The sequence below is a fragment of the Oncorhynchus tshawytscha genome, linkage group LG19, assembly GCF_018296145.1.
Source record: "Oncorhynchus tshawytscha isolate Ot180627B linkage group LG19, Otsh_v2.0, whole genome shotgun sequence".
NCBI lineage: Eukaryota > Metazoa > Chordata > Actinopteri > Salmoniformes > Salmonidae > Oncorhynchus > Oncorhynchus tshawytscha.
The window spans coordinates 50,565,782-50,591,579 of NC_056447.1; the positions used below are offsets into that span (position 1 = coordinate 50,565,782).

Below are 25,798 nucleotides of genomic sequence, written 5' to 3' on the forward strand. Positions count from 1 at the left end.
ACCTTCAGTTTATACATACTATACATATTTTACTGACACAATCTATTTTACAATAGTTATATTTTGTTTGTTTTTAGTCCTTCCTCTATTTCTGATGTCCATCCAGTTTGATTTCTATTTGTAACTATGCTATTTCACAACATTTCTGAACCTATATACATTTTACAGACCCTGTATGTTTTACATTGGTTCTCTTGTTATTAGTCCCACCCTTCAGCTCCATTCAACCCCTCCCATCTATCTCTCAACACCATCCATTTTGGATTTCTAGCAGCCATATATTTGTGTGTGTGCTGTGCACAGCATCAACTGTGTTGTGATGCTTCGCAAAAGTACTGAACCTTTCTATTCTCATAGTTTCTTCAGATTGAAAATTAAAGATGATAAAGATTTTGGCTAAAATAATTATTATATTATTGATCGATTGACTTTTCAAATCACCCAGTATTGCTATCTGCAGTGTTAGTTCTAGGTAAATGTTGCAATTCTTCAGCCATTCCTGGACCTGTGACCAAAAACGAGCTACATATGGCCAGTACAAAGTCTCTTCCATTTTTGTGGTAATGCAATTAGTTTGTTGTAATTTTGGGTAGAGCTGATACATACGTGGTCTTAGCACATACTGTACCTAATCTTAACACGAACGTGATCTTAAAAAAATATGTGTTTACCTCTTTTTCTCCCCAATTTCATGGTATCGTCTCATTGCTGCAACTCCCGTACGGATTCAGGAGAGACGAAGGTCGAGAGCCATGCATCCTCCGAAACACAACCAATCCGCACTGCTCCTTGACACAATGCCCGCTTAACCCGGAAGCACCAATGTGTCGGAGGAAACACTGTACACCTGGCGACCGTGTCAGCGTGCATTGCGCCCGGCCCGCCACAGGAGACGCTACAGTGCAATGGGACAAGGACATCCCTGCCGGCCAAACCTTCCCCTAACCCGGATGACACTGGGCCAATTGTGCGCCGCCCCATGGGTCTCCCGGCTGCAGCCGGCTGTGACAGAGCCTGGACTCGAACCAGGACTTCCAGTGGCACAGCTAGCACTGCGATGTAGTACCTTAGACCACTGCACCAGTCGGGATGCCCCACATACTTGTCACGCACGCACCCGCACACCACCCGCAGGTCCTGATGACTCATCAAGCTGTGTGTGTGTGTGTGTGTGTGTGTGTGTGTGTGTGTGTGTGTGACAGACCAGACAAAGATCCAACAGCATCATTGTTTATCATCAAACTAGTATCCAGAATCTAAATCTTACTACTGTAAATCTAGCTTTGGAAGACAAACTGTGAAGGGCATGCGATGTCCACTAGGGAAAGGGATTGGTTGTCTTCCAGAAAAGTACCGAGCAACGAGGCCTGCCTTGGGAACAACAAAACAGAAGAGAAAAACCAATGGGTGTTTTTTCTTTTCTTTTCACAATTGGCATTCACAACATCAAAAACCTGAAGTAAAACTTTCCACATGGTGTATATGCTTTCATATACTGTGCATATTGACACAGACCACTCCATTATCTACAGAGAGGTTTGAGTCTGCTAGAAACCTATATGCTCCTTACTGTGCATATTGACACAGACCACTGCATTATCTACAGAGAGGTTTGAGTCTGCTAGAAACCTACATGCTCCTTACTGTGCATATTGACACAGACCACTGCATTATCTACAGAGAGGTTTGAGTCTGCTAGAAACCTATATGCTCCTTACTGTGCATATTGACACAGACCACTGCATTCTCTACAGAGAGGTTTGAGTCTGCTAGAAACCTATATGCTCCTTACTGTGCATATTGACACAGACCATGACTCAAAGCTGTGTGTGTGTGTGCGTGTGCGTGTGTGTGTGTGTGTGTGTGTGTGTGTGTGACAGACCAGACAAAGATCCAACAGCATCATTGTTTATCATCAAATCTACTGTTCTAGCTTTGGAAGACAAACAGAGAAAGTACCGAGCAACGAGGCCTGCCTTGGGAACAACAAAAACAGAAGAAAAACCAATGGGTGTTTTTTCTTTTCTTTTCAAATTGGCATTCACAACATCAAAAACCTGAAGGTGCATTATCTACAGAGAGGTTTGAGTCTGCTAGAAACCTACATGCTCCTTACTGTGCATATTGACACAGACCACTGCATTATCTACAGAGAGGTTTGAGTCTGCTAGAAACCTACATGCTCCTTACTGTGCATATTGACACAGACCACTGCATTATCTACAGAGAGGTTTGAGTCTGCTAGAAACCTATATGCTCCTTACTGTGCATATTGACACAGACCACTGCATTATCTACAGAGAGGTTTGAGTCTGCTAGAAACCTACATGCTCCTTACTGTGCATATTGACACAGACCACTGCATTATCTACAGAGAGGTTTGAGTCTGCTAGAAACCTACATGCTCCTTACTGTGCATATTGACACAGACCACTGCATTATCTACAGAGAGGTTTGAGTCTGCTAGAAACGTACATGCTCCTTACACAGGAACGTGAAACCCCACAAACACCTCTCTTCCGCTCTGGTTTTCTCTTTTTTTCCTCTCTTTTCATTCACCCTCTCTTTCTTTATTTCTCTCTTCCCTCCCAGGGAGGGGAGGCTTGGGGAGGGTATCAAGTCAGGTCGAGTCATAAGGCTCAAGTCCAAGTCATTGGTGTCAAAGTCGAGTTGCAAGTCATCATATTTGTGACTTGAGTCCACACCTCTGCTAGTAGCCGTTCTGTCCCACTGTTCCATCAATAACTGTCAATACAGTAGACACTGCTGTACTGGGGCCTTTTTCAGCAGCACGCCTGGGGCCTTTCACACGATCCATATAACAACGCTCCTGGAGCCTGGGCCCTATCACACGGTCCATATACCAGGGCTCCTGGAGCCTGGGCCCTATCACACGGTCCATATACCAGGGCTCCTGGGCCCTATCACACGGTCCATATACCAGGGCTCCTGGGCCCTATCACACAGTCCATATACCAGGGCTCCTGGAGCCTGGGCCCTATCACACGGTCCATATACCAGGGCTCCTGGAACCTGGGCCCTATCACACGGTCCATATACCAGGGCTCCTGGAACCTGGGCCCTATCACACGGTCCATATACCAGGGCTCCTGGAGCCTGGGCCCTATCACACGGTCCATATACCAGCGCTCCTGGAGCCTGGGCCCAATCACACGGTCCATATACCATGGCTCCTGGGCCCTATCACACGGTCCATATACCAGCGCTCCTGGAGCCTGGGCCCTATCACACGGGCCATATACCAGCGCTCCTGGAGCCTGGGCCCTATCACACGGTCCATATACCAGCGCTCCTGGAGCCTGGGCCCAATCACACGGTCCATATACCATGGCTCCTGGGCCCTATCACACGGTCCATATACCAGGGCTCCTGGAGCCTGGGCCCAATCACACGGTACCAGCTCTCCTCCATATACCAGCTCTCCTGGTGAAGTTGCCCCTAAAGTTCAGAGGAGAATAGAACTGTATCGTCCATTCTGAATATGTATATTTTCCTTTGCCGTTACCATACAATAATGATTACAACATTATACCCACTATAACTTTTAAACAGTGGACCAGACATACTGTATGAAGGGATTCCCCAAACTCTCAGTGAGCCTCCTCTGTGTCTGTGGTCAGTCGGTTACAGTAGTATTATATAGTCCTGTAGTCTACAGAGGAAACATGGCTGTTCTGTTGTCAGTAGTATTATATTGTCCTGTAGTGGTAAGTAGACTAGAGGATACATGGCTGTTCTGGGATTACATCACTGTATGGGATTACACAATGTAATACGTTCCAGATGGGCCCCGTTGTACGGGATTAGGACCGGATGATTGGACAACTGTAGAGGGGGAAGGGGTTCAGAGGTCAGCTGACGGATACCACTCCCGCCCCCGATATCGCCAATCCTGGCACTGGAGGGACATAGACCAATAGCATTCCGTAGCTCAAGATAGATAGACCAATAGGATTTCTTAATTTAAACAAGTAAAACACCAATCCAGTAATAGCAGCAATAACACTTACCTGCTACTCTATCAACATACTGTATAAAGCATGATTCAACATCCCCCTAGTTACGACCAGTTACAGCCTACAACTACACAACCAAAAGGCAGATGAGACCATAGTCACATTCCAGACAGAAACAGAAAGGGCAGAAAGGGCAGAGGCTGCGGCGGGGGCAGAGGCTGCGGCAGAGGCTGCTGCGGCGGGGGAGGCAGAGGCTGCGGCGGGGGCAGAGGCTGCGGCGGGGGCAGAGGCTGCGGCGGGGGCAGCGGCGGGGCAGAGCCAGGCGGGGGCAGAGCCAGCGGCGGGGCAGAGGCTGCGGGGGGCAGAGCCAGCGGCGGGGGCAGAGGCTGCGGCGGGGGCAGAGGCTGCGGCGGGGGCAGAGCCAGCGGCGGGGTCGATACTAGATAGTTGTTGGTTCTTTCAGCACTAGAAAGATCATGTAAAACTGACTGTCTTTTATATGTGCTGCCTGGACGGGGTCAATCATATATTTAGACACTGGAGAAAACCATTTGATACTTCAGTGTTGCATAAACCCAGTTTCCCACTGTTACTTCAGCATTGCCTCAGAAAGGGTGGGAGTGGATTTTAAACAGCCAGAGAGATTAACATCCAGTAATCTAACCAACAGAGGAAAAGCATTAAGGTGTGTGTGTGTGTGTGTGTGTGTGTGTGTGTGTGTGTGTGTGTGCTTCTATATAACAAGCCATCAAGCTCATGTTTTAGGACAGGTTTCCTCGGGGGATAAGGTCATGATCCCATGTCTGTTACACAGCCTCAGGGATACCGTTTAGAACGTGTACACACACACACACACAGTACTCTCTGTTAGATAATGGAGTCCTAGGTGGGCTGTTCATGGGGCTAGAAGCAACTGTCGTAAAATAATAATAGTGTAACAACCCTGGGTTTATAAGCGCGGAAATCGACTCTGCCGCAGGAGCATGAGGAGCGCGCAGAAGCAGGCGATAGCGCGTCGGACCTCTGGTTCGAAGGTCGAGGGTTCGAGACCTGCTCCCTGCCTGTTTCATTACAATATATTCCATTTAGCAGACGCTTTTATCCCAAGCACTTAGTCATGCATGCATACATTTTACAAATGGGTGATCCCAGGAATCGAACCCAAAACCCTGGCATTACAAGTGCCATACCAACTGAGCTACCAAGAGTCCAAGGATCTCCCCCAGGATTTAGTTTAGGGTCTCCTCTACTCTGTTTAGTTTAGGGTCCGCAGTATTGGTTTAGAGTTGACTCTGTTTACTTAAGGTCTAGATTTACATTAGCATGTTACCTAGCTGTTTTCACTGTCTCTCTCTCTGTCTGTCTGTCTGTCTCTCTCAATTCAATTTGCTTTATTGGCATGACGTAACAATGTACATATTGCCACAGCTTACTTTGGATATTTACAGTATTAAGATAATAAGAATCAAAATTGTCAACTGGACAACAGTAACAACAATAACCAAGGGTCAAAATAACCAGACATTTAACAATAACTATAAGTATACAGTAGAGGACATGTGCAGGTTGATTGGTCTGTCAGACACTGTCCCTCATCTTATGGCTGGCAGCAATGTAGTGCGCTGCCAACCCACAGCTCTCTGCGTCCTCCCCCAACAGCACGGGTATCCTACTCTCATCATAGAGGTCTTTGAAACCTTGAATAAGGGTTTCAAATTTGGGGAAATTACATTCTACATTTTCTAAGGTTTTGATCAGTAATCATTGTCAAATAGTTAGCCACGGTGTGCTGTCGATTTCTGGCCAGATAGCACTGTGCTTGTGTTTCCCAATAAGCAATGTAGTTTTGATTGTGTTGTAATTAGTTTTATTCTGATTGATTGGATGTTCTGGTCCTGAGGCTTCAGTGTGTTAGTAGAACAGGTTTGTGAACTCAGCCCCAGGACCAGCTGGATGAGGGGACTGAGGCTTCAGTGTGTTAGTAGAACAGGTATGTGAACTCAGCCCCAGGACCAGCTGGATGAGGGGACTCTTTTCTTTGCTCAGCTCTTGGCATTACAGGGCTTGGTAATGATATGAGATGGGGTCACTATTTTAGGTGTTTACAAAACTTAATTGCTCTTTTTTGAGTTCTTATTATTAGTGGATATTAACCTAATTCTGCCCTGTATGCATTGTTTGTAGTTTTCCTCTAGACATGTAGGAGAATCTTACAGAACTCTGCATGCAGGGTTTCAATGGGGTGTTTGTCCCATTTGATGAAATCTTGTTTTGCAAGTGGACCCCACACATCGCTGGCATAAAGTGCAAGTGGTTCAATGACACATTCAATTCGTTTTAGCCAAATTTTAATAGGTATTTCAATTAGCTTTTTAATGGCGTAGAATGTCCTGCGTGCTTTCTCTCTCAGTTCATTCACTGCCTCATTAAGGTGTCCAGTTGAGCTTATATTTAAACCTAAGTAATTGTAGTGTGTGCAGTACTCTATATATTTTGTACCAATTGAGAACTTTGGTCTAATTCCCTGAGATCTGGATCTTCTCTGGATAATCATTATTTTAGTCCTTTTGGGGTTTACTGCCAGGGCCCAGGTCTAGCAGTACTGCTCTAGCAGGTCCAGGCTCTGCTGTAGGCCTTGTGCTCTGGGTGACAGCAGGCATAGGTCATCTGAGAAGAGTAGGCATTTAATCTCGGAATTGTGGAGACTAACACCAAGGGCTGAGGATTTTTCTAGAATAGTGGCCAATTTGTTGATGTAAATATTGAAGAGTGCAGGGCTCAGATTGCAACCCTGGCGAAGGCCCCGCCCCTGGTTAAAGAATTCTGTTATTTTCTTGACAATTTTAATGCTGCACGTATTGCCAGTATACATTGATTTAAATATGTCATATGTTTTACCCCCTACACCACTTTCAATAACTTTGTAGAACAGTCCTGTATGCCAAATAGAATCAAATGCTTTTTGGAAGTTGATAAAGCAAGCGTATATTTTGGTACTATTTTGGTGGACATGATTATCTGTCAGGGTGTGTGGGGTGTAAATATGATCAGTCAAGCAATGTTTTGATATCAGTCAAGCAATGTTTTGATATAAATCAAGACATTGTGCTTATTAAGGAAGTTTAGAACTCTTACATTTATAATACTACAGAAAACCTTCCCCCGTTTACTGTTCACACAAATTCCTCTGTAATTGTTAGGGTCAAATCTGTCTCCGTTCTTAAAGATTGGGGTTATGAGTCCTTGATTCCAGATGTCAGGGAAATAACCTACACTCAGGATTAAATTAAACAGTTTTAATTAATATAGCCAATTGAAATTTTGCACTAGTGAGTTTGAGCATCTCATTTAGGATGCCATCAGGTTAGCATGCTTTTTTTTAAATGTGAGGGCTTGAAGTTTCTTTTATAGCTCCTGGTCAGTTATTGGGGAGTCCAGGAGTTTCTATCACTCTCTCACCCCCTCCCTCACTCTCTCTTTCTCGTGTGTGTGTGTGTGTGTGTGTGTGTGTGTGTGTGTGTGTGTGTGTGTGTGTGTAGGACCTGAACAAGCGTCTGTCCTTACCTGCTGACATCCGTATTCCAGATGGTTACCTGGAGAAACTACAGCTCACCAGCCCCTCCTTCGACCAGCCCTCAGCCGCCGCTCCCGAAGAGCATCATTGGTGAGGGAGGGTGAGAGAGAGGGAGGGAGGGAGGGAGGGTGAGAGAGAGGGAGGGAGGGAGGGAGGGAGGGTGAGAGAGGGAGGGAGGGAGGGAGGGAGGGTGAGAGAGAGGGAGGGAGGGAGGGAGGGTGAGAGAGAGGGAGGGAGGGAGGGAGGGAGGAGAGGTGAGAGAGAGAGAGGGAGGGAGGGAGAGGTGAGAGAGGGGAGGGAGGGAGGGTGAGAGAGAGGGGGAGGGAGGGAGGAGGGAGGGAGGGAGGGTGAGAGAGAGGGGAGGGAGGGAGGGAGGGGGAGGGAAAAGAGAGAGGGGAGGGAGGGAGGGAGGGTGGGAGGGAGGGTGAGAGAGGGAGGGAGGGTGAGAGAGAGGGAGGGTGGGAGGGAGGGTGAGAGAGAGAGAGGGAGGGAGGGTGAGAGAGAGAGAGAGAGGGAGGGAGGGTGAGAGAGGGAGGGAGGGTGAGAGAGGGTGAGAGAGAGGGAGGGAGGGTGAGAGAGGGTGAGAGAGAGGGAGGGAGGGTGGGAGAGAGAGGGGAGGGTGGGAGAGAGAGGGAGGGTGGGAGAGAGAGAGGAGGGAGGGTGGGAGAGAGAGAGAGGGGTGAGGGAGGGTGGGAGAGAGGGGAGGGAGGGAGGGAGGGTGAGAGAGAGTGAGAGGGAGGGAGGGAGGGTGAGAGAGAGAGGGAGGGTGAGAGAGAGGGAGGGTGAGAGAGAGGGGGGGTGAGAGAGAGGGGAGGGTGAGAGAGAGAGGGAGGGAGGGTGAGAGGGAGGGAGGGAGGGTGAGAGAGAGAGAGGGAGGGTGAGAGAGAGAGAGAGGGTGAGAGAGAGAGAGAGGGAGGGGGTGAGAGAGAGAGGGAGGGAGGGTGAGAGAGAGAGGGAGGGAGGGTGAGAGAGAGAGAGAGGGAGGGAGAGAGAGAGAGGGAGGGTGAGAGAGAGAGGGGGGGTGAGAGAGAGAGGGGGGTGAGAGGGAGGGTGAGAGAGAGAGGGGGGTGAGAGAGAGAGAGAGGGAGGGTGAGAGAGAGAGAGGGGAGGGTGAGAGAGAGAGGGGTGAGGGTGAGAGAGAGAGAGGGGGAGGGTGAGAGAGAGAGAGGGAGAGGGTGAGAGAGAGAGAGGGAGGGTGAGAGAGAGAGGGAGAGGTGAGAGAGAGAGGGGAGGGAGGGTGAGAGAGAGAGGGAGGGTGAGAGAGAGAGGGAGGGGGTGAGAGAGAGAGAGAGGGAGGGTGAGAGAGAGAGAGAGGGAGGGTGAGAGAGAGAGAGGGGAGGGTGAGAGAGAGAGAGGGAGGGTGAGAGAGAGAGAGGGAGGGTGAGAGAGAGAGAGAGGAGGGTGAGAGAGAGAGAGAGAGGGAGGAGAGAGAGAGAGAGGAGGGTGAGAGAGAGAGGGGAGGGTGAGAGAGAGGGAGGGTGAGAGAGAGGGAGGGTGAGAGAGAGGGGAGGGAGGGTGAGAGAGAGAGAGGGAGGGAGGGGGTGAGAGAGAGAGAGGGAGGGAGGGTGAGAGAGAGAGAGGGAGGGAGGGAGAGGAGAGAGAGAGGGAGGGTGAGAGAGAGGGAGGGTGAGAGAGAGGGGGGGTGAGAGAGAGGGAGGGTGAGAGAGAGACTGGAGGGTGAGAGAGAGAGAGGGTGAGAGAGAGAGGGAGAGAGGGAGGGTGAGAGAGGGAGGGAGGGAGGGAGAGGGAGGGAGAGGAGGGAGGGAGGGAGAGAGAGGGAGAGACTGCCAGGGAGAGGGAGACTGCCAGAGAGAGGGAGAGGGAGAGAGGGGAGAGGGAGACTGCCAGAGAGAGGGAGGGTGAGAGAGAGAGGGAGGGGAGACTGAGAGAGAGAGGGAGGGTGACTGAGAGGGAGAGGAGGGTGAGAGGGAGAGGGAGGGTGAGAGGGAGAGGGAGGAGAGGGTGAGAGACTGAGGGAGGGTGAGAGAGAGAGGGAGGGTGAGAGAGAGGGAGGGTGAGAGAGAGGACTGAGGGGAGAGGGAGACTGAGAGAGAGAGAGGGAGGGGGAGACTGAGAGAGAGAGAGGAGGGTGAGAGAGAGAGAGGGAGGGAGAGAGAGAGACTGAGAGGGAGGGTGAGAGAGAGGGAGACTGAGAGGGAGAGGGTGAGAGAGAGAGAGAGAGGGAGGGAGGGTGAGAGAGAGAGGGGAGGGTGAGAGAGAGGGAGGGACTGAGAGAGAGGGAGACTGGAGGGAGACTGAGAGGGAGGGAGGGAGACTGAGAGGGAGAGGGAGGGTGAGAGAGAGGGAGGGTGAGAGAGAGAGGGAGGGAGAGAGAGACTGAGAGGGAGGGTGAGAGAGAGAGAGAGAGGGAGAGAGAGAGAGAGGGTGAGAGGGAGAGGGAGACTGAGAGGGTGAGAGAGAGAGAGGGTGAGAGAGAGAGAGAGAGGGACTGAGAGAGAGAGAGAGAGGAGAGGGAGAGAGAGAGAGAGAGAGAGGGAGAGAGAGAGAGAGAGGGAGACTGAGAGGGAGAGGGAGAGAGAGGGAGAGGGAGACTGAGAGAGAGGGAGAGGGAGACTGAGAGAGGGAGACTGAGAGAGAGGGAGACTGGAGAGAGAGAGAGAGAGAGGGGAGACTGAGAGAGAGGGGAGACTGAGAGGGAGAGAGAGAGAGAGGAGACTGAGAGAGAGAGAGAGGGTGAGGGAGAGAGAGGGAGAGTGAGACTGAGAGAGAGGGAGACTGAGAGGGAGGGTGGGTGAGAGAGAGAGGGAGACTGGGTGAGAGGGAGAGAGGGGGAGGGGAGACTGAGAGGGAGAGGGAGACTGGGGGAGACTGAGAGAGAGAGAGAGAGAGGGAGAGAGAGAGAGACTGAGAGAGGGGAGGGGAGAGAGAGAGGGAGGGTGAGAGAGAGAGGGAGGGTGACTGAGAGAGAGACAGGGAGGGAGGGAGACAGAGGGAGAGGGGAGACTGAGAGAGAGGGAGAGGAGACTGCCAGGGAGAGGGAGAGAGAGAGGGAGAGAGGGAGAGGGAGACTGAGAGAGAGAGGGAGAGGGGAGACTGAGAGAGAGGGAGACAGGGAGGGGAGACAGAGGGAGACAGGGAGGGAGAGAGAGGGAGACAGAGAGGGAGGGAGAGGGAGAGGGAGAGAGAGGGAGAGGCTGCCAGGGAGAGGGAGACTGCCAGGGAGAGGGAGACTGCCAGAGAGAGGGAGAGAGAGAGGGAGAGGGAGACTGCCAGAGAGAGGGAGAGGGAGACTGCCAGGGAGAGGGAGAGGGAGACTGCCAGGGGAGAGGGAGACTGCCAGGGGAGAGGGAGACTGCCAGGGAGAGGGAGACTGAGAGACTGCCAGAGAGAGGGAGACTGCCAGGGAGAGGGAGACTGCCAGAGAGAGGGAGAGAGAGAGACTGCCAGAGAGAGGGAGAGAGGGAGACTGCCAGAGAGAGGGAGACTGAGAGGGAGAGGGAGACTGCCAGAGAGAGGGAGACTGAGAGGGAGAGGGAGACTGAGAGGGAGAGGGAGACTGCGAGGGGAGAGGGAGACTGCCAGAGAGAGGGAGACTGCCAGAGAGAGGGAGAGGGAGACTGCCAGGGAGACTGCCAGGGAGAGGGAGACTGCCAGAGAGAGGGAGAGAGAGAGACTGCCAGAGAGAGGGAGAGGGAGACTGCCAGAGAGAGGGAGACTGAGAGGGAGAGGGAGACTGCCAGAGAGAGGGAGAGGGAGACTGCCAGAGAGAGGGAGAGGGAGACTGCCAGAGAGAGGGGAGACTGCCAGAGAGAGGGAGGGAGGGAGACTGCCAGGGAGAGGGAGACTGCCAGAGAGAGGGAGAGAGAGACTGCCAGAGAGACTGCCAGAGAGAGGGAGACTGCCAGAGAGAGGGAGAGGGAGACTGCCAGAGAGAGGGAGAGGGAGACTGCCAGGGAGGGGGAGACTGCCAGAGAGAGGGAGAGGGAGACTGCCAGAGAGAGGGAGAGGGAGACTGCCAGAGAGAGGGAGAGGGAGACTGCCAGAGAGAGGGAGAGGGAGACTGCCAGAGAGAGGGAGAGGGAGACTGCCAGAGAGAGGGAGAGGGAGACTGCCAGAGAGAGGGAGAGGGAGACTGCCAGAGAGAGGGAGAGGGAGACTGCCAGAGAGAGGGAGAGGGAGACTGCCAGAGAGAGGGAGAGGGAGACTGCCAGAGAGAGGAGAGAGAGACTGAGAGGGAGAGAGAGAGACTGAGAGAGAGAGAGGACTGAGAGAGAGGGAGACTGCCAGAGAGAGGGAGACTGCCAGAGAGAGGGAGACTGCCAGAGAGAGGGAGAGGGAGACTGCCAGAGAGGGAGAGAGAGAGAGAGACTGCCAGAGAGAGAGAGAGGGAGACTGCCAGAGAGAGGGAGACTGCCAGAGAGAGGGAGACTGCCAGAGAGAGGGAGAGGGAGACTGCCAGAGAGAGCGAGAGGGAGACTGCCAGAGAGCTCACGCCTGGTCTCCTCCACTCCCTGTTGTCTTCTGTTTACATCTCATCTCAGAATGGTCTGTGTCGGCACCGCTGTGTGTGTTTATGCTGCTGCCTGTCAGGATGAGAATAGAGGAACGGTATGGTTCACTGTTCTGTTAAGCGAATCACATGCTTCCACTCACATGCACCAAACTGCCTCCTCCCTTTCACAACATCAAAGCCAATGTCAGATGAAATTACACCCAGTGGGACCATATAGTACACACACACGGCCGCCAGAAGGTTTTGTGAAACGTTTGTAGGTATAAGTCGTTCACTGTTAACAAGGACATGAACCTCATTAACATAAATGTTTATTCATCTTTTCTTTCAGTCTGAAATTGGATTCGGGAAGCTTGAGACATACATCAAACTGGACAAGTTAGGAGAGGTGTGTGTGTGTTGCTTCTTTCTCTCTCTCTGTGCTCAGACACATACCGATTTGGCTTTCTCCCCTCCCTGATATCCTACTTGCTCACTATGTCTTAAAGACCACCGCTCCTTCTACCTTAAACCTGGTCATTGAGTTCATGGAGACCTTGACCCCTCACCTCTGCTGATCATCAGTGTGTTTTAGAGGGGATCAGTTTGGTCAAGGAGAGGTGCAGAAACACTCATCTGGGTCACATAGTGACGAGTTATTTGGGATGGAAGGTGATTTATAGATCAGTGATTCAACGCAGTCTAAATGTAATATAGTTCATCACATCATAATAATAACTTTGGATCTGTTAGTCCTTCACCCCCCTCTCCCTTTCTCCTCTCTCACCCCTCCTCCCTTCTCTCATCCCTCTCTCCCTCTTCCATCCCTCTCCCTTTCTCATCTCTCACCCCCCTCCCCTCTCCCTCTTCCATCCCTCTCTCATCCCTTTCTCATCTCTCTCATCCCCTCATCTCCCTCTCTGACCCCCTCTCATCCCTTTCTCCCTCTCTCCCTTTCTCATCCCTCTCTCCCTCTCTCTCATCTCCCTCTTCCATCCCTCTCTCTCATCTCTCTCTCCCCCCCCTCTCTCCCTCCAGGGGACGTATGCTACAGTGTTTAAAGGAAGGAGTAAACTGACAGACAACCTGGTGGCTCTGAAGGAGATCAGACTGGAGCACGAGGAGGGAGCACCTTGCACTGCTATCAGAGAGGTGTCCTTACTGAAGGACCTGAAACACGCCAACATAGTGACGCTGCATGACATCATCCACACAGACAAGTCCCTGACGCTAGTCTTCGAGTACCTGGTGAGAGGCACAAAAACATTCCCTTCTGTTACAACTTCTAGCCTACAGTGGAAAGACTAGATAGTAGAATGTGAAATGAAAGCGATAGTTTGACAAATACAATGATCTTATTTTTTGTTCATGTGCTGTTGGTTGATCCTTAAAGTATTTTTAAGTTCACATCACTTGTAGTCCCGGCAGGTTCTATCTAGATGCTGTGTTGGGTGTTTTGTGTTGCTGCTGTATTCTGTGCCCCTTTCTGTTTGACAATGTCTAGTTTACTTCCGGCGCCGACAGAGATGGCCGCCTCGCTTCGCGTTCCTAGGAAACTATGCAGTTTTTTGTTTTTTTACGTGTTATTTCTTACATTAGTACCCCAGGTCATCTTAGGTTTTATTACATACAGTCGAGAAGAACTACTGAACATAAGAGTAACGTCAACTCACCATCATTACGACCAGGAATACGACTTTCCAGAAGCGGATCCTCCGTTTTGCCCACCACCCAGGACAATGGATCGGATCCCAGCCGGCGAATCAAAACAACGACGCCGTAAAAGGGGCAAACGAGGCGGTCTTCTGGTCAGGCTCCGGAGAGGGGCACATCGCGCACTGCTCCTCAGCATACTTCTCGCCAATGTCCAGTCTCTTGACAACAAGGTTGAAGAAATCCCAGCAAGGGTAGCATTCCAGAGGGACATCAGAGACTGTAACATTCTTTGCTTCACCGAAACATGGCTCACTGGAGAGACGCTAACGGAGTCGGTGCAGCCAGCTGGTTTCTTCACGCATCGCGCCGACAGAAACAAACATCTTTCTGGTAAGAAGAGGGGCGGGGGCGTATGCCTTATGGTTAACGAGACGTGGTGTGATCATAACAACATACAAGAACTCAAGTCCTTCTGGTCACCTGATTTAGAATTCCTCACAATCAAATGTCGACCACATTATCTACCAAGAGAAATCTCTTTGATCATAATCACAGCCGTATATATTCCCCCCCAAACAGACACATCGATGGCCCTGAACAAACTTTATTTGACTCTATGTAATTGGAAACCACATATCCTGAGGCTGTATTCATTGTAGCTGGGGATTTTAACAAGGCTAATCTGAAAACAAGACTCCCTAAATTCTATCAACATATCGATTGTGCTACAAGGGCTGGTAAAACCCTGGATCATTGTTATTTAACTTCTGCGACGCATATAAGGCCCTCCCCCGCCCTCCTTTTGGAAAAGCTGACCACGACTCCATTTTGTTGCTCCCTGCCTATAGACAGAAACTAAAACAGGAAGCTCCCGCTCTCAGGTCTGTTCAACGCTGGTCCGACCAATCTGATTCCACACTTCAAGATTGCTTTGATCACGTGGACAGGGATATGTTTACGCATTGCGTCAAACAACAACATTGATGAATACGCTGATTCGGTGAGCGAGTTTATTAGCAAGTGCATCGGTGATGTCATACCCACAGCAAATATTAAAATGTTTCCAAACCAGAAACTGTGGATTGATGGCAGCATTCGCGCGACACTGAAAGCGCGAACCACTGCTTTTAACCAGGGCAAGGTGACCGGAAACATGACCGAATACAAACAGTGTAGCTATTCCCTCCGCACGGCAATCAAACAAGCTAAGCGCCAGTACAGAGACAAAGTAGAGTCGCAATTCAACGGCTCAGACACAAGACGTATGTAGCAGGGTCTGCAGTCAATCACGGATTACAAAAAGAAAACCAGCCCCGTCGCAGACCAGGATGTCTTGATCCCAGACAGACTAAACAACTTCTTTTCTCGCTTTGAGGAGAATACAGTGCCACTGACATGGCCCGCTAACAAAACCTGCGGACTCTCCTTCACTGCAGTCGATGTGAGTGAAACATTTAAACGTGTTAACCCTCGCAAGGCTGCAGGCCCAGACGGCATCCCGGCCGCGTCCTCAGAGCATGCACAGACAAGCTGGCTGGTGTGTTTACGGACATATTCAATCAACCCTTATCCCAGTCTGCTGTTCCCACATGCTTCCAGAGGCCACCATTGTTCCTGTTCCCAAGAAAGCTAAGGTAACTGAGCTAAACGACTACCGCCCCCCCGTAGCACTCACTTCCGTCATCATGAAGTGCTTTGAGAGACTAGTCAAGGACCATATCACCTCCACCCTACCTGACACCCTAGACCCACTCCAATTTGCTTACCGCCACAATAGGTCCACAGACGACACAATCGCAACCACACTGCACACTGCCCTAACCCATCTGGACAAGAGGAATACCTATGTGAGAATGCTGTTCATCGTCTACAGCTCAGCATTTAACACCATATTACCCTCCAAACTCGTCATCAAGCTCGAGACTCTGGGTCTCGACACCGCCCTGTGCAACTGGGTACTGGACTTCCTGACGGGCCGCCCCCAGGTGGTGAGGGTAGGTAACAACATCTCCACCCCGCTGATCCTCAACACTGGGGGCCCCACAAGGGTGCGTTTTGAGCCCTCTCCTGTACTCCCTGTTCACCCACGACTGCGTGGCCATGCGTGCCTCCAACTGAATCAAGTTTGCACTACAGTGGTAGGCTTGATTACCAACAACTATGAGACGGCCTACAGGAAGGAGGTGTGTGTGGTGTCAGGAAAATAACCTCACACTCAACATCAACAAAACAAAGGAGATGATCGTGGACTTCAGGAAACAGCAGAGGGAGCACCCCCTATCCACATCGACGGGACAGTAGTGGAGATGGTAGTAAGTTCCTCGGCGTACACATCACGGACAAACTGAATTGGTCCACCCACACAGACAGCATGGTGAAGAAGGCGCAGCAGCGCCTCTTCAACCTCAGGAGGCTTAAGAAATTCGGCTGGTCACCAAAAGCACTCACAAACTTCTACAGATGCACAATCGAGAGCATCCTGTCGGGCTGTATCACCGCCTGGTACAGCAACTGCTCCGCCCACAACCGTAAGGCTCTCCAGAAGGTATTGAGGTCTGCACAACGCATCACCGGGGGCAAACTACCTGCCCTCCAGGACACCTACAGAACCCGATGTCACAGGAAGGCCAAAAAGATCAAGGACATCAACCACCCGAGCCACTGCCTGTTCACCCTGCTGTCATCCAGAAGGCGAGGTCAGTACAGGCGCATCAAAGCAGGGACCGAGAGACTGAAAAACACCTATCTCAAGGCTATCAGACTGTTAAACAGCCATCACTAACATTGAGTGGCTGCTGCCAACATACTGACTCAACTCCAGCCACTTTAATATTGGAAAAATGTATGTAAAAAATGTATCACTAGCCACTTTAAACAATGCCACTTAAGAGAATGTTTACATACCCTACATTACTCTTCCTAAATATACTGTACCCGATACCATCTACTGCATCTTGCCTATGCCATTCTGTACCATCACTCATTCATATATCTTTATGTACATATTCTTCTTCCCTTTACACGTGTGTGTATAAGGTAGTTGTGAATTGTTAGGTTAGATTACTCGTAGGGTTATTACTGCATTTCGCTACACTCGCATTAACATCTGCGATCCATGTGTTTGTGACAAATAAAATTTGATTTGATTTTGTTTGTCCCTTCCTGTTTGACAATGTCTGCCCCTTCCTGTTTGACAATGTCTGCCCCTTCCTGTTTGACAATGTCTGCCCCTTTCTGTTTGACAATGTCTGCCCCTTCCTGTTTGACAATGTCTGCCCCTTCCTGTTTGACAATGTCTGCCCCTTCCCGGTTGACTGAATGCCTGCCCCTTCCCGGTTGACTGAATGCCTACCCCTTCCCGGTTGACTGAATGCCTGCCCCTTCCCGGTTGACTGAATGCCTGCCCCTTCCTCTCCACTCACTTGTAGGACAAGGACCTGAAGCAGTACATGGACGACTGTGGGAACATCCTGAGCATGCAGAACGTCAAGGTGAGTGGTAGTGTCTTCAGATTGCCTGCCAGGTCTCCGTATCGCCGTAGAGTCACAAGGCTCCTTCAGTGCTAAAAGCCTATTCCCCCTGCTGGTGACTAGTGGAACATCGACTTAATCACTTGAACGTGTCAAGCTCAATTCCAACAAAAGTGTTGTTTTTTTTAAAAGCGTACGAACGAGCGTGGTACGAGTCAGTGAGAGAGAACATACGGGCCTCGAGCATCTACGGCATCGTAGCGCGTCAAATTAGAAAGCAAGGCTATTGTTCTTACGTCTACGCGGAGTAATGCAGATAAATGACCTGGGTCGCTTGTAGAAAAGGAATTTGGGGAATCATTATGATCTTCCCAATGCTAAGTAGACTAAAGATGTAGTTTTTAACATGTATCGGGCTAAGGTTTATCAGTCAAATAGGCTCCATATTTGAAAAGGATTGCAACCTGCCTGTGGTGATTTCCATCAAATAGTCGAGGCAGACTATGGCTGGGAAACTCCAGGACTCTGATATCAAGAGGGAATACTGTAGAAAGAATGAGATGTAGTTGTTTATAAATGGCTTGGATATATTAGAAACAACATCCTCATAAGCTAGCAAATCAACAACTTGTCCAGCTACGGTGGCCCCCGTAGGACATCTAAGGTCAAAAGGAATTCCCGGCCTCCCGAGTGGCGCAGTGGTTAAGGGCGCTGTACTGCAGCGCCAGCTGTGCCACCAGAGACTCTGGGTTCGCGCCCAGGCTCTGTCGTAACCAGCCGCGACCGGGAGGTCCGTGGGGCGACGCACAATTGGCAATAGCGTCGTCCAGGTTAGGGAGGGCTAGGCCGGTAGGGATATCCTTGTCTCATCGCGCACCAGCGACTCCTGTGCCGGGCGCAGTGCGCGCTAACCAAGGTTGCCAGGTGCACGGTGTTTCCTCCGAGACATTGGTGCGGCTGGCTTCCGGGTTGGATGCGCGCTGTGTTAAGAAGCAGTGCGGCTTGGTTGGGTTGTGTATCGGAGGACGCATGACTTTCAACCTTTGTCTCTCCCGAGCCCGTACGGGAGTTGTAGCGATGAGACAAGATAGTAGCTACTACAACAATTGGATACCATGAAAAAGGGGGTAAAATTCAAAAATAAAATATTTTTTTAAAGGAATTACCGGTGGCTGAATAGCGAACAGTTTTATTATGGATTTTCATGCCAATTCGGTTGTCATACGCTACGCAGAGTTTGTGAATTGATGCTCGCTACTCTCACACACAAATTTCACGCCCGTTGACAGGTGTCTGTGTGATTTTGGTTTCACACCTCAAATTTTAAATTCTCTCTGGAAAAAGGAAAAATAGTTATTCTGATCGAATGGAGATATTCGAGAAACTAACAAGCCTTTGTTTCCTACCCACCATGCACAGTAGCTGAAGATGATTATCATTTTGCTGATTACACTACATGATTTATATTTCCACAGAAGTGTCCTGACTACCAGCAGAGGTCTGACATCATCTTTGTTGTTTTGTCTCAGATCTTCTTGTTTCAGATCCTGCGAGGTTTGTCCTACTGTCACAGACGGAAGGTTCTACACAGAGATCTGAAGCCTCAGAACCTGCTCATCAACGAACGAGGAGAACTCAAACTGGCCGACTTCGGTAAGAGACATGTTCTCGTTCTACCCTGGGTTCTGTGGCGTTTATAACGCTCTTCACACTTTCCTGCAGACCTGAACCGTACTCAGCTAGCTCCGATATTTCCTTTTCACTTAGTCTGATTTCTGCAACTATGGTGGAGGCGCAACCAGGCCAGCACAGTACAGGTCAGCTTGGTTCAGTTCGGCATGATTGCTGACAATGAGCCGGTCTATTCAGTGAAGACAGTAATGTTCCATTGTGTAACTCCTTGTTATTTTGTTCCAGGTCTGGCCCGGGCCAAGTCAGTCCCCACTAAGACGTACTCCAACGAGGTGGTGACGCTCTGGTACCGACCTCCTGACGTTCTACTGGGATCCTCTGAGTACTCCACACAGATAGACATGTGGTGAGTGAGCTGAGGTGACGTAGAACCATGAGAGAACCATGAGAGAACCATGAGAGAACCAACGTAGAACCATGAGAGAACCAGCGTAGAACCATGAGAGAACCAGCGTAGAACCATGAGAGAACCAGCGTAGAACCATGAGAGAACCAGCGTAGAATCATGAGCATTTCTTGAGCATAGGTTATCAGGAGCCATGATCTTCTAATCTGAATTATATATGCAAAACTGAAATCCATCCTGACCCCCATATCGACCTCTGTATCTACCACGCTCTGGCATCCTTATGTTCCCTTGAATAATGAGAATAGCCATGCATCTCATTTACAGTGGAGGGCAGGAAAAGTTAAGTGAATGTTGGGTACAGACTCCCCCTATGAAGACCTGTATTGACTCTTATTTGACCCCGAACCTCATCTTTTCAACCCCAGGGGTGTGGGCTGTATATTTTATGAGATGGCTGCCGGGAGGCCTCTGTTCCCTGGCTCTGCTGTGGAGGACGAACTGCACCTCATCTTCAGACTGCTGGGTGAGTGCTGCCACCTGGTGGTGGGAAAACAACATGACATGGTGAAATTAAATATATCTGCTCTCTGTAATGTGTGTGTGTGTCATTTTGAATTTGCTTGTATGTGCCACGGCACCAGGCATTAAATTCTACTTTTAACCTTTTATTTATTTATTTTATTTAACCTTTTATTTAACCTACATTTTTGTAGACAGTCAGCTGCTATGCTAGAGCCCCTGTGACTGCCCTCTCCCCCCTCCAACAGGAACACCCTCAGAGGACAGCTGGCCTGGCATCTCCTCCATGGATGAGTTCAAGTCCTACAAGTTCCCCAAGTACAAGACACAGCCTCTCATCAACCATGCTCCCAGGTATGTAGGGCTGCAGGCCTGGGTACAGATCTGTTGCAGCGGTTACATCATATTAAAGGGACATTTCACTCATAATGAAATGTTTGTCAGATGTTTTCAGACCGACAAGAGTAGGACACTAGTAGACCACGTTAGACCACTGCAGAGTTCTAAAAACATCTGACCATCTTTGATTTGAAACATGGTCATTTAGCAGGCGCCTTTTTCCGAAGAAACTTACAGATTCCCGCACAGCAACATGTCCTTAAATCAGCTAGTGTCCAGGGAAATGAACATGAGCTGGTGTCCAGGGAAATGAACATGAGCTGGTGTCCAGGGAAATGAACATGAGCTGGTGTCCAGGGAAATGAACATGAGCTGGTGTCCAGGGAAATGAACATGAGCTGGTGTCCAGGGAAATGAACATGAGCTGGTGTCCAGGGAAATGAACATGTCAACACTGGGTGTTTCCTTTTACTGAAGTGGAATTACTGGCCCTTCTGCTTTCAAAAGGGGTTTTGTAAGAGAAAAAGTGTTCTTTGTTTGTGTATGTGTGTGCGTACACCTCCCTTCCTGTGGAGGAAATCCTGTGGAATAGTTTACTCTGCTTCTTTCCTAGAGTTCACTACACCACCATGAGTCACTCCCACTGATCTAACACCTTTACCACTGCGCTCTCTCTTTCTTTCTCTCTTTCTCTCCCTCTTTCTCTCCCTCTTTCTCTCCCTCTTTCTCTCCCTCTTTCTCGGTCTCTTGCTCCCTCCCTCCCTCCCTCCCTCCCTCCCTTTCTGTGCTTCTCAGGTTGGATACCGATGGCATTGAACTGCTGCTGTCATTTCTCAAAGTGAGTCCCACTACAGATACAAACAGATTGACTCATTTGAATAAACAATCCTCTGAGTTGCACCACTGTTCCAACACCTGTATCTGATAAATTGCAGCATGTTGTTGTTACATTGGGACAGTGTACTTGGTAGAATTTCATAGGAAAACTTAGTGTACATATGGCTTTGACACAGCAATAACAACTTGACCAGAATGCAGATGTTTACAGCGCAGTGCTGCAGAATTAATATTGTGTATTTATGTAGCTTCATGGAGTTGTATTGTGGCATATTTAACATTAGTTATTTAACTTCCTGGAGGCAGGAATTAATTAGCACTGTGGATGTTTCTCTGTCATGGCTTTCCTGTCCACGAACACACACACACACACACACACACACACACACACACACACACACACACACACACACACGCGCTGAGTGATATTAAACAAACACACACACTGTTTCTCTGTCGTTGCTTTCTCAGTACGAGTCCAAGCAGAGGATGTCTGCAGATGAGTCGATGAGACAGCTTTCTCAGTACGAGGACACAAGCAGAGGATGTCTGCAGATGAGTCGATGAGACAGCCCTACTTCAGGAGCCTGGGGACACACGCACACACACTGCCAGAGAGTGAGTGATATATATACGCACACACACTGCCAGAGAGTGAGTGATATATACACTGCCAGAGAGTGAGTGATATGCCAGAGAGTGAGTGATATATACACGCACACACACTGCCAGAGAGTGAGTGATATATACACGCACACACACTGCCAGAGAGTGCCAGAGAGTGAGTGATATATACACACACACACACTGCCAGAGAGTGAGTGATATATACACGCACACACACTGCCAGAGAGTATATATACACACACACTGCCAGAGAGTCAGTGATATACACACACACACTGCCAGAGAGTGAGTGATATACACACACACACACACACACTGCCAGAGAGTGAGTGATATATACACACACACACTGCCAGAGAGTGATATATACACACACACACACTGCCAGAGAGTGAGTGATATATACACACACACACACTGCCAGAGAGTGAGTGATATACACACACACACTGCCAGAGAGTGAGTGATGCCAGAGAGTGAGTGATATACATACACACACACACACTGCCAGAGAGTGAGTGAGCCAGAGAGTGATGATATACACGCACACACACACTGCCAGAGAGTGAGTGATATATACACGCACACACACTGCCAGAGAGTGAGTGATATATACACACACACACACTGCCAGAGAGTGAGTGATATATACACACACACACACACTGCCAGAGAGTGAGTGATATATACACACACACACACTGCCAGAGAGTGAGTGATATATACACACACACACTGCCAGAGAGTGAGTGATATATACACGCACACACACTGCCAGAGAGTGAGATATATACACACACACACACTGCCAGAAAAAATGAGTGATAAAATATACACACACACACTGCCAGAGAATGTGAGTGAAATATACACACGCACACACACACTGCCAGAGAGTGAGTGACATATACACAAAATCACACAAACTGCCAGAGAGTTATCAATGGAAATAAATTTATCAACCCATGGACTGCCAGAGAGTGAGTGACACACATAAAATAAAGTGGAAACTAAAATAACACCACACTTTTTCTTTTTACACTGACAACAAAATCCAGAGAGTGATGTCACACTAAAACACTCAGGCAAACTGATGTAATGTCCAGTCCAGAGTAGTGTGTGTGTGGCCTCCCTGCCTGTATGACCTCCCTACAACGCCTGGGCATGCTCCTGATGAGGTGGCGGATGGTCTCCTGAGGGATCTCCTCCCAGACCTGGACTAAAGCATCCGCCAACTCCTGGACAGTCTGTGGTGCAACATGGTGTTGGTGGATGGAGCGAGACATGATGTGCTCAATTGGATTCAGGTCTGGGGAACGGGTGGGCCAGTCCATAGCATCAATGCCTTCCTCTTGCAGGAACTGCTGACACACTCCAGCCACATGAGGTCTAGCATTGTCTTGCATTAGGAGGAACCCAGGGCCAACCGCACCAGCAAATGGTCTCACAAGGGGTCTGAGCATCTCATCTCAGTACCTAATGGCAGTCAGGCTACCTCTGGTGAGCACATGGAGGGCTGTGTGGCCCCCCAAAGAAATGCCACCCCACACCATGACTGACCCACCGCCAAACCCACCGTCATGCTGGAGGATGTTGCAGGCAGCAGAACGTTCTCCACGGCATCTCCAGACTGTTACGTCTGTCACATGTGCTCAGTGTGAACTTGCTTTCATCTGTGAAGAGCACAGGGCGCCAGTGGCGAATTTGCCAATCTTGGTGTTCTCTGGCAAATGCCAAACGTCCTGCACGGTGTTGGGCTGTATGCACAACCCCCACCTGTGGACGTCGGGCCCTCATACCACCCTCATGGAGTCTGTTTCTGACTGTTTGAGCAGACACATGCACATTTGTGGCCTGCTGGAGGTCATTTTGCAGGGCTCTGGCAGTGCTCCTCCTGCTCCTCCTTGCACAAAGGCGGAGGTAGCGGTCCTGCTGCTGGGTTGTTGCCCTCCTACGGCCTCCTCCACGTCTCCTGATGTACTGGCCTGTCTCCTGGTAGTGCCTCCATGCTCTGGACACTACGCTGACAGACACAGCAAACTTTCTTGCCACAGCTCGCATTGATGTGCCACCCTGGATGAGTTGCACTACCTGAGCCACTTGTGTGGGTTGTAGACTCCGTCTCATGCTACCACTAGAGTGAAAGCACTGCCAGCATTCAAAAGTGACCAAAACATCAGCCAGGAAGCATAGGAACTGAGAAGTGGTCTGTGGTCCCCACCTGTAGAACCACTCCTTTATTGGGGGTGTCTTGCTAATTGCCTATAATTTCCACCTGTTGTCATTGTCATTTGCACAACAGCATGTGAAATTTATTGTCAATCAGTGTTGCTTCCTAAGTGGACAGTTTGATTTCACAGAAGTGTGATTGACGTGGGAGTTACATTGTGTTGTTTAAGTGTTCCCTTTATTTTTTTTGAGCAGTGTATATACAAAGAGTGTTCTGTGTGGTGTGTTCCTCATCTTTCTCTTTTTAACTTTCTATTTCTGACACGTGTGTTTGACAGGCATATCCATATTCACCCTGAAGGAGGTTCAGCTGCAGAGAGACCCAGGCTATAGGAACTCTAACTATCCTGAGTCAGGTTAGTGGAGTCCGTCAGGAGTCCGTCAGGGATCCACATTAGTACCACTTTTATATATATATATATATATATATAAAAGGTGTGCCTGTCACAGGCATAAATTTATTTATTTATTTATTTTGGAAAATATATATTTAAAAACATTTTTTTTTACTAACACTCAAAAACACACCGGTCCCTGAAAATATATTTTATAGCGCCTCTAAATAGTCTCCATTGACCTACTTTATTAACATTCTATTCAGTTGGCTTAGCCCTCTAATACGCTACTGCTTTAACATAAAACAATAGTAGTCTTGTAATTATTCATTTCTACTTTTCATTTTGTTGTTTTTGCTACCTTCAGGCAACGGCAAGAACAGAAGGCAGAGCATGCTCTTCTGAAGACTCCGAACGGTGGTGTGTTCAACAGATGAGGATGTCCTACCTACCCGAAGAGTTATACAGACAGAGATGGTTCAGTCCCAGAGATGGTTGTCTACAAGGGGTCACGGGGGGGGTAGGAGGACCAGCCCTCTGTGTGTCCCCCCCTTTCTGCCAGGGGCCCCTATCTACAGTACTGTTGGACCCCTGGGGGCCCAGGCCAATGTGAAACTGGCTAAATATAGAGATGTTTATACATTTTATATTTATTGGGGATAAGAGAGAATTTGCTGCTACAAATCCAACTACTGTCTAGAAGATTCTAACTGGCTCAGTCACTTTAAAAGAAAACATGCAATGTGTGTATAGATGTTTTATTATTTGGAAGTGGTGGCATTTTTTCTTTTGTGGTTTTGTCCATTGATTTCCATTATTTCCACCTCAACACTCCAACTGTGACAGACAGACAAACCGACATCTTTGCTGAAGCAGAGTCTGACGTTTTGGGATTTTCTCTGTTCTGTCGCCGTACGTGGTGCTGTATTCAAACACCAACCTCCCATATTTCTGGACCATTCAATACATATTACAAGATACTGTTGAGGCCAGTACAGCCCTAGTGGATGATGACGATCATAGCGATTGTTCTATCTCTATGGTGACCATATTCACCTGCTTCCAACCTGAAAGACTGTACCTCCAATTTTGATAGAAGGTATGGGAGCAGTGAACGGCTTGGTGAAAAATGGTTCACATAGTTGTTAGTAGGTACAGTTGAAGTCATAAGCTTACATACACCTTAGCCAAATACATTTAAACTCAGTTTTTCACAATTCATGACATTTAATCCTAGTTAAAATGCCCTGTTTTAGGTCAGTTAGGATCACCACTTTTATTTTAAGAATGTGAAATGTCAGAATAATAGTAGAGAGAATGGTTTATTTCAGCTTTAATTTCTTTCATCACATTGTCAGAGGGTCAGAAGTTTACATACACTCAATTAGTATTTGGTAGCATTGCCTTTAAATTGTTTAACGTGGGTAAAATGTTTCAGGTAGCCTTCCACAACCTTCCCACAATAATTTGGGTGAATTTTGGCCCATTCCTCCTGACAGAGCTGGTGTAACTGAGTCAGGTTTGTAGGCCTCCTTGCTCGCACATGCTTTTTCAGTTCTGCCCACAAATTTTCTATAGGATTGAGGTCAGGGCTTTCTGATGGCCACTCCAATACCTTGACGTTGTTGTCCTTAAGCCATTTGCCACAACTTTGGAAGTATGCTTGGGATCATTGTCCATTTGGAAGACCATTTGCTACCAAGCTTTAACTTCCTGACTGATATCTTGAGATGTTGCTTCA

At 49.0% G+C, this 25,798-nt stretch overlaps 1 pseudogene; it reads left to right on the forward strand.

Annotated features, from left to right (window-relative positions):
* The window catches only part of LOC112219040, a 61,803-nt pseudogene extending 36,488 nt beyond the window's left edge, over positions 1-25,315 (forward strand).
* Positions 25,316-25,798: the final 483 nt, after the last annotated feature.